We start from the raw sequence: 14,583 nt of genomic DNA on the forward strand, positions 1-14,583 counted from the left end.
ATGATAGGGAATCCTTCCTGATGCTGCTATATACTCCACTCACCCAACTGTTACCCAAAACTCTCCCAGAAGAGAAATTCCCTTTCTTTTTGTATGCATGGCCAAACTAAAGTGGTTATGATGTGGCCCTCATGCGTTTTGCCATGTCACATTTTCCAGTTACATATCACACGTGGCCCAAAAGTATTATTTGGGCCACATGCTTCAATTACAGAACTATCCTGGAAGAGAAATTCCCCGCAGTTTTGAAAGTATGACCAAACCAATTTGGTTGTGATGTATGGCAAAACACATGAGGGCTCATATGTTTTGCCATATCACTTTTCAGCCAGAGGTGCCATCCAGATGCCACATGTGGCCCAAATGTCAATGCTATCAGGGATACTAATGCAATCAAATCAGTTTTATTGCTAATCTTTGACATATCCAAACCTCTAATCACCACAATCACCATCAAAGCCACACCCAACTACTGTTTATTTCATGGAGTAGCAAAGCCATAATACCAGAAAGTAAATTTGACTAAAACAGAGTTTGTTTAGCCCGCGCCAACACAGATGTACCTCGTAGCTTTTGTAACCCTTTTAGCTAGACGTCTCATTCTTATGAAATAGAAATCCCAAACTCCAACTTGTCATGAATGGATAAAAGACATTTTTATTGACCTCGAGATAATCTGTTGCACACTGAGGGGATCTTCTGCTGCTTTCAGGGAAACATGGGGGCCATTTTTTGAGTATGTAAATAAGTTGACTTTTCCTTATATCCCAGACTGACAATCAATCCCTATACATCAGACCTGGTCATTTTACGGCCCGCGGACCACATACTGTCCTTTGGGCATCCCTGTCTGGCCTGCAGAATGTCAGTCATAAGTACAAATGCTGTGCATGCAAAACGACTGCGTTGCTTTTATCTTGAGCCATGATGTATTATTTACGTCATAGCACTGTTAGAATCTGCGTTCGTTAATTCTTCAAGAAGGATGATTGAAACAACATCTTGCCATATATTAGCCCTTAAAAGCCTGAACCGGGCCTTTGGCATCCGTCAAAGCAGCCGATTTTGAATTACCGTAATTCACAGTGGTTTGCGCTATTGACAATACTGACAATAAGTGTGGCTAAACACTGGGAAGTTGTGCTTTTGCCTGGAAGATCTTCATGACATCTCAAAGGTATAACTAACTTCGTTCTTACCAGCAAATTTCTCCAAACATTTCTCTCTTGCTGGGGCTTCGCGATCGTTGTTCCCCAACCTCCAGCAGCGGTGCGTCATCATTACCGCAATGGCAGTATTTTATCCAGAAAGCGCAAATCGAATGCTGTCCATCGGGGAGATACGGTAATTTAAATACCGAAAGCTTCTCTTTGTGGGCAGACGGACATTCAGGTCTTAAAGGGTTAAACATTTTTTTGAGATTTATTGGGATACAGAATATAATTCATGTCACAGCTATATGGTCATCCGAAGGTTTCCAAAGAGGACAAAGTTTCCAAAATTCCAATGCATTATATCCAAAACTACAGATCGATTTGTTTTTTTATTTTCCTCTTCCACCTGCACCAAAACTCATAAATTTAAATATTTACATAATATTCTTATACTACTGATAACCAGTAGCAGCTTATCAATATATATAATTTACTGCTTTTTACAATGGGATGAATTAATATTGAGCAGAATTAAGTCAAAATATCGTTTGGTTTGGCCCTCCAACACAGTTCAGATTTTTCATGTGGCCCCCTGTAGAAAATAATTGCCCAGCCGTGCCATACATGATCTGATCTTTTGTACTGATATGCTTTGTACGGATGTACATGTTTATACACTTCAGTGTGACTTTAATTATTGCCATCTGAGTTATTGCCTAATTTTTCATTTTGTCTAGGTGACCTACTTGTTTGTTGTATTGTGGTTTTTGTTTGTTCATTTATATATTTGTTTATATTACACTGTATTTATTTCAGTTTTGTGATCACAATGATAACAAAAACTTGATACTTGCTTTCTTATAACTGTAATTTATGTGATGAAAATTCAACAAACAAGGTTTGAAAAAAAAAGAAATACAGACGTAGGGGGGTGATATTTCAAGCACAGGATGTCCTCAGATGAAAACTAATCCTGTGCAAATAGGGCTTCAGTGATTCATGAAAATAAAAGCAGAAAAAATATTGAGTTATGAGGAATTTATGGCTGTTCTTTGCCTGTGACCATTTTTGCCATGAAGGTGTCCAGAGGGTGCAAAATTTTAAATCTGGAACTACATCAAAATAGTAATGAAATCAAATCAATTTTATTGCTAATCTTCGACATACCAAATACTCTAATCATACTCTAAATCCTCTGCAACCTTCAACCAATAAGTTCTTGTTACCCATTTTGGAACAAATCTTGTTCAGAAGAGCTTTAAATCAGTCGTGTTATCTTGCATTTACACTTCCATTCTACACTTTCACTTTCTTTGTGGCTCAGCTTGTACTCTTATCTTAAGCACACATTGTCTCCTTTACTGCAGTGCCACACTGTCCCCTGCTGAACAAAAATAGCTATGGTGGCTGGTAAAAGAAGGAAATGCATTCACCTTCTATCAATAATTTTTAAAGGGAGTTAAATCCTCCAGTCCACAATCTGCATATGTCTTTGCTTGCTACACACTGTCCCAGTAGGTACAGGACATATAGATGATCTTCTCAACCCCATTTCTTCTTCATGCCTAGAACTACTCCATTCTGACTCTACTTGTTCTTCCTTGTCTTGATCCTCAACGGGTTTACTTTCTAACCCAATTTTGGGCTTACAGCAACTAGTTGTGCTACGGGCTGTAATATTTCCATCAGTTCCCACTGTTTGCATCACCTTCAACTTCTTTGAGTTGAAATGCTAGAGGTTCAAGGTTTAATGTAAACATATCCATACTCAAGTCTACTTTGTGATTCTCAGAGGCAGATTGGTTTTTGAAAAATCTGCTTGCTTTTTACATGGTCAACATCCAAAAGCGGAGCATGCTGAGTACAACAGTCAACTTCATTCTCAATTTCAGACGTTTTGTCTTTATTTTCAACTGGAAGCTGTTACTTGTCTGATGGTCTGTTCGGACTTTAGAATTTGGTGCTCATTCCTGTCTCCTGACACACTTATTATATGTCCTCAGTTTTTCAGTTCAATCCAGTTTTATTTATATAGTGTCAATAACAATGTAAATTGTCTCAAGATGCTTTACAAAATCTGGTCTGAATCCGGCAGAGCAAGCCTGAAGGCGACAGTGGCAATGAAAAACTAATTTTAACAGGAAGTAACCTTAAGCAGAACCCAGATCATATGGAGGACGCATGTGTAAGGGCATTTGGAGACAGAAAGGGGTTTTTTTAGGTTTTTATCCCAACATCCATATGCCCAACAACATCATAAAGATGTTCAAGAACTGATTTTCTATAGTTCTTTGGACAAGCTCTTGGTTAAAGCAGAGAAATGGAAGCTGTTCCATGTACAGACTGTGGCCTTGTTAGGAATGGTCATCCAGCTGGGGAGCCTTGGCCCAGACCCGGATAAGATCTGTGCAGTGGAGCAGCCAGTTTCCAGCAACAGGAAGGAACTACAATGTTTTTTGGGTTAACTTTTACATGCAGGAACGGTAGCAACACCACTCACCAAACTCGCATCCACTAGCATACCATTTTGTTGGTCCATAGAAGCCAAGCTGGTCTTTGTTGCACTCAAACGTGATTTCACCTCCGCTCCCATCCTAATCCACCCGACCCTTGCAATCAGTTCATTGTGGAAGTTGAGACAATATTATCCCAGCACATTGGTCCAGACAGGTGGCTGCATCCCTGTGCCGCCTTCTCTAGGCACCTCTCTTCCCCGGAGCACAACCATGATGTTTGTAACCGTGAGTTGCTCATCAAAAGAATTTGGCTTACATCCAGTCAGCTAAGAGACTCAATTCTGGCCGAGCATTATTTTACAGTCAATTTAACTTTTCCATCACCTCCCATCCTGGTTGTAGAAACACTAAACCAGATACACTTGCAGGTGCTGCCATGAGCATACACCTCCTGCTTTGCCTGCCACTCAGACATAGGGGTGCACTCACACTAGGCAAAGTTCAGATTCTATTGCTAGTCGTACAGTACTTGGTTATGGCACACTTCCCTGGCACAGTATGGTTGGAAGAGGTGGACTTTGTCACGGAAAGATTGGCCATGCAAGCACTTAAGTATGCAATGCACAAAACGTAAGCATGACGCATAAAGCAAGCGACCATGCTGCCATCACAACAACAGTTGCAGTGGCAAAGGGTTCCCGTTGGTCAGACTGTAGTATAGTCTCTATAATAGTTGAATATTTTGAAGATAGTTGATAAAGAACAAGAATGTTATTGCAGCTCTGTTGTTGGGTTTGCTCTCTATCATGCTGCTGTAATAGCAGATATATATCAATAGACTTAAAAATAAACACAAACCCAATGTAAAGACGATGTAAATTATGCTCTGGTCTAGCCAGATGAAACTTCAATTTAAGAAAAAGCAATAACAGCAAAGAATCTAAATTAAAACATTGCACTCTTACATTGTAAAAAAAAAAAAAAAAAATGTAATATATTATTTCTGTTCACAAATGTATCGTAATTTTACAAATATTTGTCTGTTATTTAATGGAATAAACTGTAAAATTCAACAAAACTTAAAACTTTAAAAAATCATTTCAAATTACTGAGAAATTAATAGTAAAATACTGTAACTATTTAACACTGTAGGCTATTGTGTGTATATATATACAATCCAATGTAAATCACAACATCTTGAATTATTTCACAGCATGTCTGAACAAAACATGTGTAATCAGGAGACATTTTACTGCTACAACGTCTCCCTGCACAAACACAAAAGACAAAAACATGAACGCGACATGTCATTAGTGTGCGTGCTTTGAAAAGCGTGGGTCCCGTTTGGATTGGTCAACAGAAACGGTTGGAGAAGAAGAAGAAGAAGAAGACATGCCATTGGCTGTTGGGACACTGAACATCTGTCTTTGACGTTACGCTTAACAAGGTGAACAACCACCACGCGGCTGTTCCCGTTTGGTCACAGAAACTTGGAGCAAACAGCAGCTAATGTCGAGGCTGGAGGAAGGACGAAGGTAGAAGGCAAGTATCAAACTGAAGCTTAGTAGTATTTGCTTTATTTACCACATGCCTCTGACTTTACTCAGTCGACAAAACCAATCCGCTAGCATGTCGTCAATTGAAATGTTAGCTAACTATGATGACAAAAGTATGGCCGGCGGCGGCAGCGTTTTCACGTGGCGTCTGCCAGTGTTAGTCATAGATATATATCTATGAGTGTTAGCAGCAGTCACCCAGACCAACCACTTCTTATTTCATTTACGCTAACGTTAGCTTAGCACTTAACAGTGAGTCATTACGTTTACTTTTGTGAACTGACTGACAGAGGCGGAGAGAAAGAGGAACAACATTTGTTTAGAGCTGCAACAATGAACAATAATCGATTATTAACCCTCTTCTACATTTTCACAAAAATTTTGGCCATAACTTTTAGTGCGTGTCTTGAAATGGCATGATTTCTGGCTAGGACAGGAAGCTGGATTTTATGGAACATGTCAAAATGTCAAAGTCTTCTTTCCACGCAGACTGCTCCTACTCCTCCACTTGCAGGTGTCGCTAATAAGCCATTTTAAGTGGATTTTCTTCCAAAGAAGAGAGAACAAATGTTTTATAAATAATACTGAGATGTGGTAATGGTTTATTTCAACCAGTTACTCTTTCTTAAAACTAATATTTTCATCTTCCTCTTGCCTCTCACAAATATAGGAGGAGCGACCTACTCTGGCTTTTTCAAGGTTTTTTACATTTTAATTTTGGTGCAACACTAGTCAGTGGTCAACATTAAATTCAAAACAATACTGAAAAATATGTAAAGGATAAGCTAACGATCATCTTCTAGTTTATTGAGGGGAGATCTGCTAACATAGTTTAGGTCGACTTTTTCACAACTAATAGCATTTATTTTGATTTTGGCAAATTTCATGATTCATCTTTTTTTTTTTTCTCTCTCTGCAGATAAGTGGTGAGAGTTGATTTCATGGCATAAACTGGTGGTTAAGAACTCCACTCCTTTCCATGCTGAACTGTACAGTGAAGCAGTGCGCTCCGCAGTGGGAGAAACCTTAGTCAAAGAACCCAATGTTGAGCAGCTACCGAGATGCAGTGGAAAGGCACTCAGTACAAAAAGGGTCTTTCTGTGTTTAAACCAAGGTGAGGCACTTGATTTCAGACAGATTCAGCTCATGCTTGTGAAGCAGGACCAGCATGTATTCTTTATTGTTACACCTCATGATGTGTCCTATGTGCCAGCATTTGCATTGTATGAAATGAAACAAGCATGAAATGTTGGAAGCCTGAGCAGAAACTAGATTATTACCATTTGCATGTGTACAAGCTTTGTGGGACAAGAGTAATTTCACTTAAGCATAGCATTGTTGACTCAGAGTCATCTGGAGTTTGAAAGATTAAAATCTGACAGTAACAGTATTTTTCATCCCTTCTAGTCCTCCTAGTCATGGATGCAGAGAGTCCGCTTCTGTCCTTCATCAAATCAGTGCCTAAACTGAGAGACCCTGAGCCTTTGCTGGAGCATCAGCAATGTTTAGGAGTTGAGGACCTGAGCTACCTGCAGGAGAGTGACCTCCTTTCTGTCCTCAGACCAGTTGAAGCCAGGAAACGTCTGTCACTGCTCAAAAAGACAAGTATGTGTTTCAGTTTGTACAGAATAAACTTTCACATTAAAAAAAATGTGCATAGTTAAAATCTACTTATTAGGTCCACCTGTACTAATCAATGCAGTTCAATACAGCAGTTCTACTTGTACTTCTTTTGCCAGACATGTTTCTTGAACATAATAGAAGTGTCCTCTCAGAATTTCCAGCTTTGTGACAGCCTGAAGAACTCTTTTGCTCTTGTCTGCACACATGGTTCTCATAAAATCCAGAAGCCGTTTTCCCTTTTGTTCTATGTTGGTGAGAAAAGTCTCTTTCAGTGATATGCCAGTGAGCTCTTGGAAGTGGACTGTCATGCCAATCTCCTGAAACAAAAAAGGCCACTCCTCCGTGAGGGTTTGCAGATCTGTTCCCTTGTTTATCTCTTTACGTTGGGAGTAGTAGGTACACTTCATAAGAGTTTCTACCTCACCAGGGCTGAAGTTAGTCTGTTCACTGAGCGCTTTCATTTTGTCCTTCTTCTCCTGTTTGCTTGCTGGTGTCTTACTCACTGGCATATATTTCATTTCCCACTTTCTGCAAGCATAGGTGTCCTGCCTAGCTGCCCTCTGTTCAGCTGGGATTTCATCTGTGTTTGCGCTTCTTTATCCTTGGTGCTGAAGACCGCTTCACGTTTTTAATTCGGCTTGTAATTACTTGACTAGTGAGTGATATCCTTGCCCAACCACATCACCTGCTATGGCATCCTGCAGTGACTGTGGATACTTTGCAATAATTTTTTTGTCAACTTCTGTGGAGGCTTTTGTACTGGGAGAGGCACAGGCTTTCATCATTTCAGTAACAACAATCCGGACCATTTCTCTACGTAGCGGCGTACTTGGCTTTTTTCCACTCTCTAAACACTGAATCAAGCCTTCAGGAAAATTTGTCCATGGGATCTGGAAGTTGTCAACCCGGTATGCAGGAGTAAGTCTACCCCCAATGATTGGAGTGGCTCCACTAAAATATTTAAGATTGTGCTGGGAGTTCTGGCGACACCTTTGTGATGGCACTGCATATGTTGATTTGTTCTGCATCATCCATTTCTGTATGTTTCTGAGTATGAAAGTGAATAAAGCACAGTTAACCCAGAATGACAGTCGAAGACAGTTAATGAGATAACACACTGTGTTTCAAGGGAACTATTTGGTATCCATCTTTCATGTAGGATGGCAATGGATAGAAATTAATCAAGTCACTGATGTTCAGACACTGTATTTTTTCATTGTCTTTCCACACGGAGTAAAGGTGGTACTCGGAAAGGAATTCTGCCGTGTACACTGACATCAGAAAATGAACAGAATCATTTTTAATCAAAATGAGCACTAGTTCACCAAACTGCACGGAGTCAGTGTTCCCTGTGACAAGGAATTGCCCTTTTTTATATGACGTTCCCTCATACAGAGCTTGTACTGTGACCTTTGTGTTGGTCTCAGTGAAGCCAAACTGTCTGTCTGCATCTTGAATGTCTTTACTGTATAGTCCTGAGTAAAATGGAGAACCATCTTTAACTTGGAAGGCAGGCTTGCCCATTGATCCTGCTGAAAGATATGCCTGTAACAGCTGATGTCTTTCAGACAGAGTAAGGCAGAGGTTTTTGAAATTTTTCAAATTCCTTGCACATCTCTTGAAATAATTGTGCTTACTTTCAAAGCACATTGTGAATAGTCTAATCACGGGCCCAAATTTCAGGATTTTTTTCTAAATAATTTGTTTATTTTTTATTAATGTTTAAAATTCTGCATAATTAAGGGCGTTCCCACTTTGAGTGACAGGCGCTGCCAGAGACCAGTAGCTGCTGGCCTTGGTCTCTCTGCTAGTCCTCCCATGAGGCAATGACAACCTTGATAAGGTCGTCAGCCTGTGTATAACCTTGGGAAGAATCAAGAAGAATGTAACTTACGCTATCTCACCATATCAATCGTTGTCTTTCGCTTCGCTACAGCTTGCTCACAGACTAGGACACATTACACCCTAATATCTCACATGCTGGAGATCAGATAAAGCTAATCGGCAACACATAGAAACTCACTGACACATGAAAGGCAGTACTCCTCTCCATTGTCTTACGGGCGGGGTCTAGGTAAAATAAGATCACTGTACGTCCCTGAAGTGGGGCTTTTGGTTCTTTTTACCCCTAAGGTGAACTGACCAAAGCCTCAGCGCTGAAATCAATATCTATTCTCTGTGCCTCAAATAAATATCCAAAACGTGAGAAATTGTCACGTGATTTGTGTGTAGGTGAACTACCCTTTCCAAACGGTATAAAGATCCTGGGCTGAAGGAGAGGAAAATATCCTCCTTCACACAAGAAGTACACTTGGAAAAAGAAGTGAGGGAAATCTGTTGACTGTTTAAATCTGGTCTACTCCACAGACAAGAGAAACACAACAGTTTCTGATGAACCCAGGACTTTTGAGGGAAGGAGTTACGTTTTGCACTTTTGTTGTTTTCTGCATCCTTGAATAAGCAGACATATGTTTACAAGTGTTTTTGTTGTTTTTTGTTCTCAATTTATTTAGTTTATATTTTCAAAGTTCAAATTAAGGCTTTATGTAGTCTAACCGCACATTGTATGCAACAATGTTGTACAATAAAGAATATGTTCAGCATTTCAAGGTTTAGGATGGATGGATGGATGGATGGATGGATGGATGGATGGATGGATAGATGCTTTATTCATCCCATACTGGGAAATATGAGTAATTGCTTTCTCCCTCGGCCGTGGTGGTCATGGCCCCAAGGAGCCGTGGTGGGTGTCCCTTTTTTTCCATTTCTGAAAGGTGGCAACCCTAATAACAACCCAGTTAAAATATTCATAGTTGGAAAGGACCTGTCACTGCCTCCAAATGGCCAAAAAATAAATGAAAATAATATGTTTTTTTCTTGTGTGTGGAGGGGGGTTAATTTACATTTATTGTTATTCATATATTATTAAAGTGTAACATACACTGTTTTTTGCACTACTTTACAGCTAATGAAACATCAGTTACTGATGTTTGGGATCAATAAAGTTATTGTACTAACTAAGAAGTTTTAATACATTGTTTTTGATACCTGTTTCCCATTAACTTTAGTGTGAATGTGTGTGTGTATGTGTGAATTAAATAAGCTGAGGCATTAACGTAAAATTCACCGTTAAAATGTGCTTTAAAATAGTATTTGTATTACTTCACAGCGCAGCCTTGACTCCTCCAAAATGGCGGACACGCAGTTACGTCACATCAGCGGGCCAACCCAGTCAACGAGGCGTCTATGTATTAATGTCTATGGCCTCGAATGTCCGGCGTTTCTGGATGACGTCCGGTCTTAAAATTGGTTGGACAACAGGAAGAAGTGGAAGAGTTAACTTCTCTTCCACTTCTTCCTGTTGTCCAACCAATTTTAATTGTTATCGATATATAGTCGGAACAACTTATCAGTTTTATTTTGTCCTTTTATTGTTTGGATAAATTGATAAAAGCTGCATTTTTATATGATCTTTTTCAGGATAAAACTTCTTGAATCCTTTTGTGCCTAATATACGGTCATTGTATTTTTTGTGTTTTGTGCAAAATTAAAATGTATAAATAAAAATGTTATTGAGTTATCTCTTCCAAAAATATTATTAAAAATAAATTAAACTTGTGTTGTCTAACCACGAATCGATCTCAAAGTCCGAGCCGAATGGAGCCGAACAAACAGGCCAAATATATAGTTGAGGTCATCTAGAAGCCGAATGGACCTGAATGGAGCCAAACATGCAGGTCAAACATATAGTGACGTCATCTGGAAGGGCTGAATATTCGGGGTGAGCAGATTGGGTAGGGCAAGCAGATCTGATACCTACACCAGAAGACAACTGAGGGGGTCCAAATAAGAATCCCCTTTTTATAGTCCAAAAGGCATTGAATAAGGGCAACTGGACTTGTACCCTTTTTATAGTCTTCCCCCATATTGGCAATTGGTCCACAGGCTAATGCCTGCCATCCTGCCACACTTAGCAAGCTATATAATCATGTACAACCACAGATTTATTTCTAATACACTTAGTCCACAGTCCTTCCACCCTCATACTCATGCAAATTATGGGACTTAATTGAGCTTAATGTGACCGTCTACCATTCCACTATAAAGCGATGCCTAAGGCTAAATACATCTAAACCGTTATTCATGTCGGCAGAAATGACAATTGGAGGTCACTAAACTTGATGTGGAATTGGCGTGTAAGTTTCCCAAAAGTATGTTGGACGGATCAATGATGACATGTTTAGTCGCATGTCTTTATTCCATCGCTGGTTATTTAGGTGGTGCCCAGCAAACGACGTGGCCTTCATTGATAATTGGAACACTTCCTGGGAAAAGCCAAGTCTGATTAGACAAGATGATCTCCATCCTACTTACAGGATTAGTTTTACACGGGATATCCTGTGATTCAGAAATGACCCCCTATCTGTGTTTCATGTGGCACATAGATAGATTGATGGATGGATAGATGGATAGATGCTTTATTAATCCCAAACTGGGAAATTTCACAGTTGCAGCAGCAATGCACTCAACAGGATGAAACAAACTCTTTGTTTTACTCAAATTTACAATCCGTTGTTATAGTTCTACTACTTTCCGCCTCACACCACTGTGGATCAGAGACAGTTTTAATTACTTTGCAAGTCATAATGGTTAATAAAAATATATTTTTGGTACTATTTATCCTAGGGAAGAAAATACCAACAACCTGGACATTATTTAAATCAGACCCAGCTTTGCCAATCAACACATTGATTAATTTAATGATTTCATCTGTCTAAATGGGTGAATAGTTTGGCAACATCTCAATTTTGCACTCTAACATCTGTCCAAACTTTGAATTATAGCATATTCTTCATAATTATTAAGTGACAAGAGGCAGGAAAAATATGCAAATTATATAAAAATCTTGAAAAAGTAAAAATCCCTTCACAGAGATGTTGATTCATATTGGATTAGTGAGAATTATGGTAGGTCATTTTTTCTTTTTCAGTTCGCACAGGACTAAGATCACAACCTCCAAACTTATTGCAAATTAACGGAGTCCTGTGCGAACAGGTGGTGGTGTCAGTAGCAAATGATGGAAATTAACAGGTTTCTCTCAGTCTTTAACTAAACTTTAACTAAAACTCATGTGAACATTGAGGAGCAATGCAAATCATGCCTCATTTAATTTGTTTTGTAATGTGCCCCCTTTTTCCCTGTCATTTTCCACGTATCAAAGATTAGTTTCAATAAATATTTCTTATCTCATTGTACTTACAATTTTGACAGTTGTAAGAAGAATGTCTTGTTTTTTTTTCTTCAGTGCCTTCAACTTTATTAGTAAAGAAGCTCTTGAAATCACTAGAACTGTCACTGTTAAATGCCACCGTAAAGAAGCACTAAATAAAATAGATGGCATCATGGGGAAGTAAATCTATGTATCTAGGACGTTAAAGCTTGGTGGCAAATGGGCCTTCAATCAATGACCCCAAGCATACTTCTAGCGTTGTGGCAAAATGGTGTGCCCAGAAGAACTTTAAATTGTAATGAGATCCTTTCTGTATTATTACTTGTGTACATATCTAAGTGTGTGCCATTGAAACATGGGAAAATGGCAACGTGAAATAGCGTGTTACAAATCTGCTGACTGAAGGAGACCTCCATCTAAGAATCAGATAAGACTTATCTGTCACAAATTATTTAAGTAGCTTGGCTTTCAGGCAAGCAAACCTTTGTAAAAAAAAAAAAAAAAAAAAAAAAAAAAAAACATTATACAACAATTGTACTGGAGATATGGCTTGACGTTGTAATTTTGATTTCATTCCTTTCATTCAACATAATCGTTCCATATATGAAAGTAATAGGACATTGTACAGTACAGTCTCATTCATACAAGAAAATGACAATACAGTCAGCCCATCACCAGCTTAAATTCAGCAACTCAAGCCTGTGGCCCTCTTTTAGTTTTTTGTTATTTATTTGAGAATGCTGTTTACTTGTAGGCTACCAACAAAATGGAGACCATGTGTGCCAGACTTTAAACAAGCGTGTAAATTAATGGATTGAAAGACCTCAATAAGTAATGAAAAAAGGATTTTTTTTTTCAGTGTACTGTATTTTTTTGCAGTGACTCTACAAAGGAACCTGAACACAACTAGTATAGATAAGCTTTAACTATGCTGTTAGAATAGTCTCCTGCAGTAATAATGTATATTCAAGCAGGTTAAATATATAGGAAAGATTGTTTTAACACACAGCCATATTTTTCATATTTTGAACAAATTAACCTAATTGGAAACAAATTGTTAATTTTTAATTCTTGGGCTATCCTTGCCTGGAAAGGATTTCCCACAAAGTCTGGAATGTCATGTCCATCGACAAAAATGTCTTTAACAATAGTAGTTCAGACGATGCTGCTGAGCTTTAATGGTGTAAGACATGAGTGTGGAAGCTCCTACTGATTTTGTTTAAAATTGCAATCTATCTGCTCTTTTTGGTTACATAGTCATATCTGATTCATCAGTACTTTTTGTTAGGAGGTTTAACTTCAGACTTCATAAAATATCTGGAAAAAACTCTAAAACTCGCAATACTATTCAGACACAACTGTGGCCCGGTCCACATCGATCACATCCTCGGGTGAGCCGTTGGCAAGTGCAGAGGTCGACTCGACGCACGCTAACCTTGACATCGCCACCCTTAGGCTTGAGTTGCTGGCACGTTTTTGCTTGAAATAAGCAATAAAATCTGCCAGTGGAACTAGTGAAACTTGGCTTGTCAAGATTTCTTGAAATAAGATGTGATATTTAGGACTTTTCAGATAGAATTGGTCTTGAAATTAGCCAGGAAAACTTATTTTGAGCTATATTTTACTAGCATTAGAAAGTGTTGTGTATCATAATAAGCTTGTAATGCTCAAAAGTAGCTTTTTGCTTTTTCACTGTTCATGGCATCCACCTTATTTCAAGTTTATTTTAAGTTCTAAAATAACAACATTGTCCTAGATTTTAGACCACCACCAACTTGAAATAAGATTAGAAAGTGATTATTTAAGCATTTTAGGATGAAATATGTCTTGAAGCTAGCTGGAAATACTCATATTTTTTACTCATTGTACCATAATAATAATAATCATAATTCATCTCAATTCAATGCATTTACTTACTTTACAATAGTGATACTGTTCTAGATTTAAGACAACCACCTACTTGAATAAAAACATGTCTTGCATTAAACAAATATTTTATTTTCTCAGCATAAGAAAGAACATGCCATTTTAGCTCTGAAATGCAGGAGTAAACAGTTCTTAAAATCCAGTGCAGTTAGTCAGTTACGCTGAGACTTCACAGCATTAAGTACATGACTGGAGCACCAGTCATGTTTTGGCTCACAGTGTGTATGTATCTGAGCTCTCTTTGCTTTTCGTCACAAGAAGTTCTCTGGGCCTGGGAAAAGGTCCCGCAGGTGTTCATGTGACAGAGTGCTGATCATTTCTTTACTTATGTTTGCAGCTGTGACATAATGTAAGACACACATTGCAAGATGAATTAGTGCCATAGAACAAACTGTATGAAACAGCTGGCTAGCACAGACTAGTTAGTGCATTAACAATAGATAAATAATTTACATACCTCGGTGGACTATACATCACCATATCAGAGTGAACATTGTAATCGGTTGTAATTCTCTTAATTCTGAAGCGATTTTAATTCAAATATACAGAATGTATATAGCAATCTACAATTTTGGAGAAACTTGAAAACATACATTCTAAATTATTTACATTTTAAGTTGTGGCTATTCAGAAGGTTA

The sequence above is a fragment of the Mugil cephalus genome, chromosome 17 (genome assembly GCF_022458985.1).
Source record: "Mugil cephalus isolate CIBA_MC_2020 chromosome 17, CIBA_Mcephalus_1.1, whole genome shotgun sequence".
Lineage (NCBI taxonomy): Eukaryota > Metazoa > Chordata > Actinopteri > Mugiliformes > Mugilidae > Mugil > Mugil cephalus.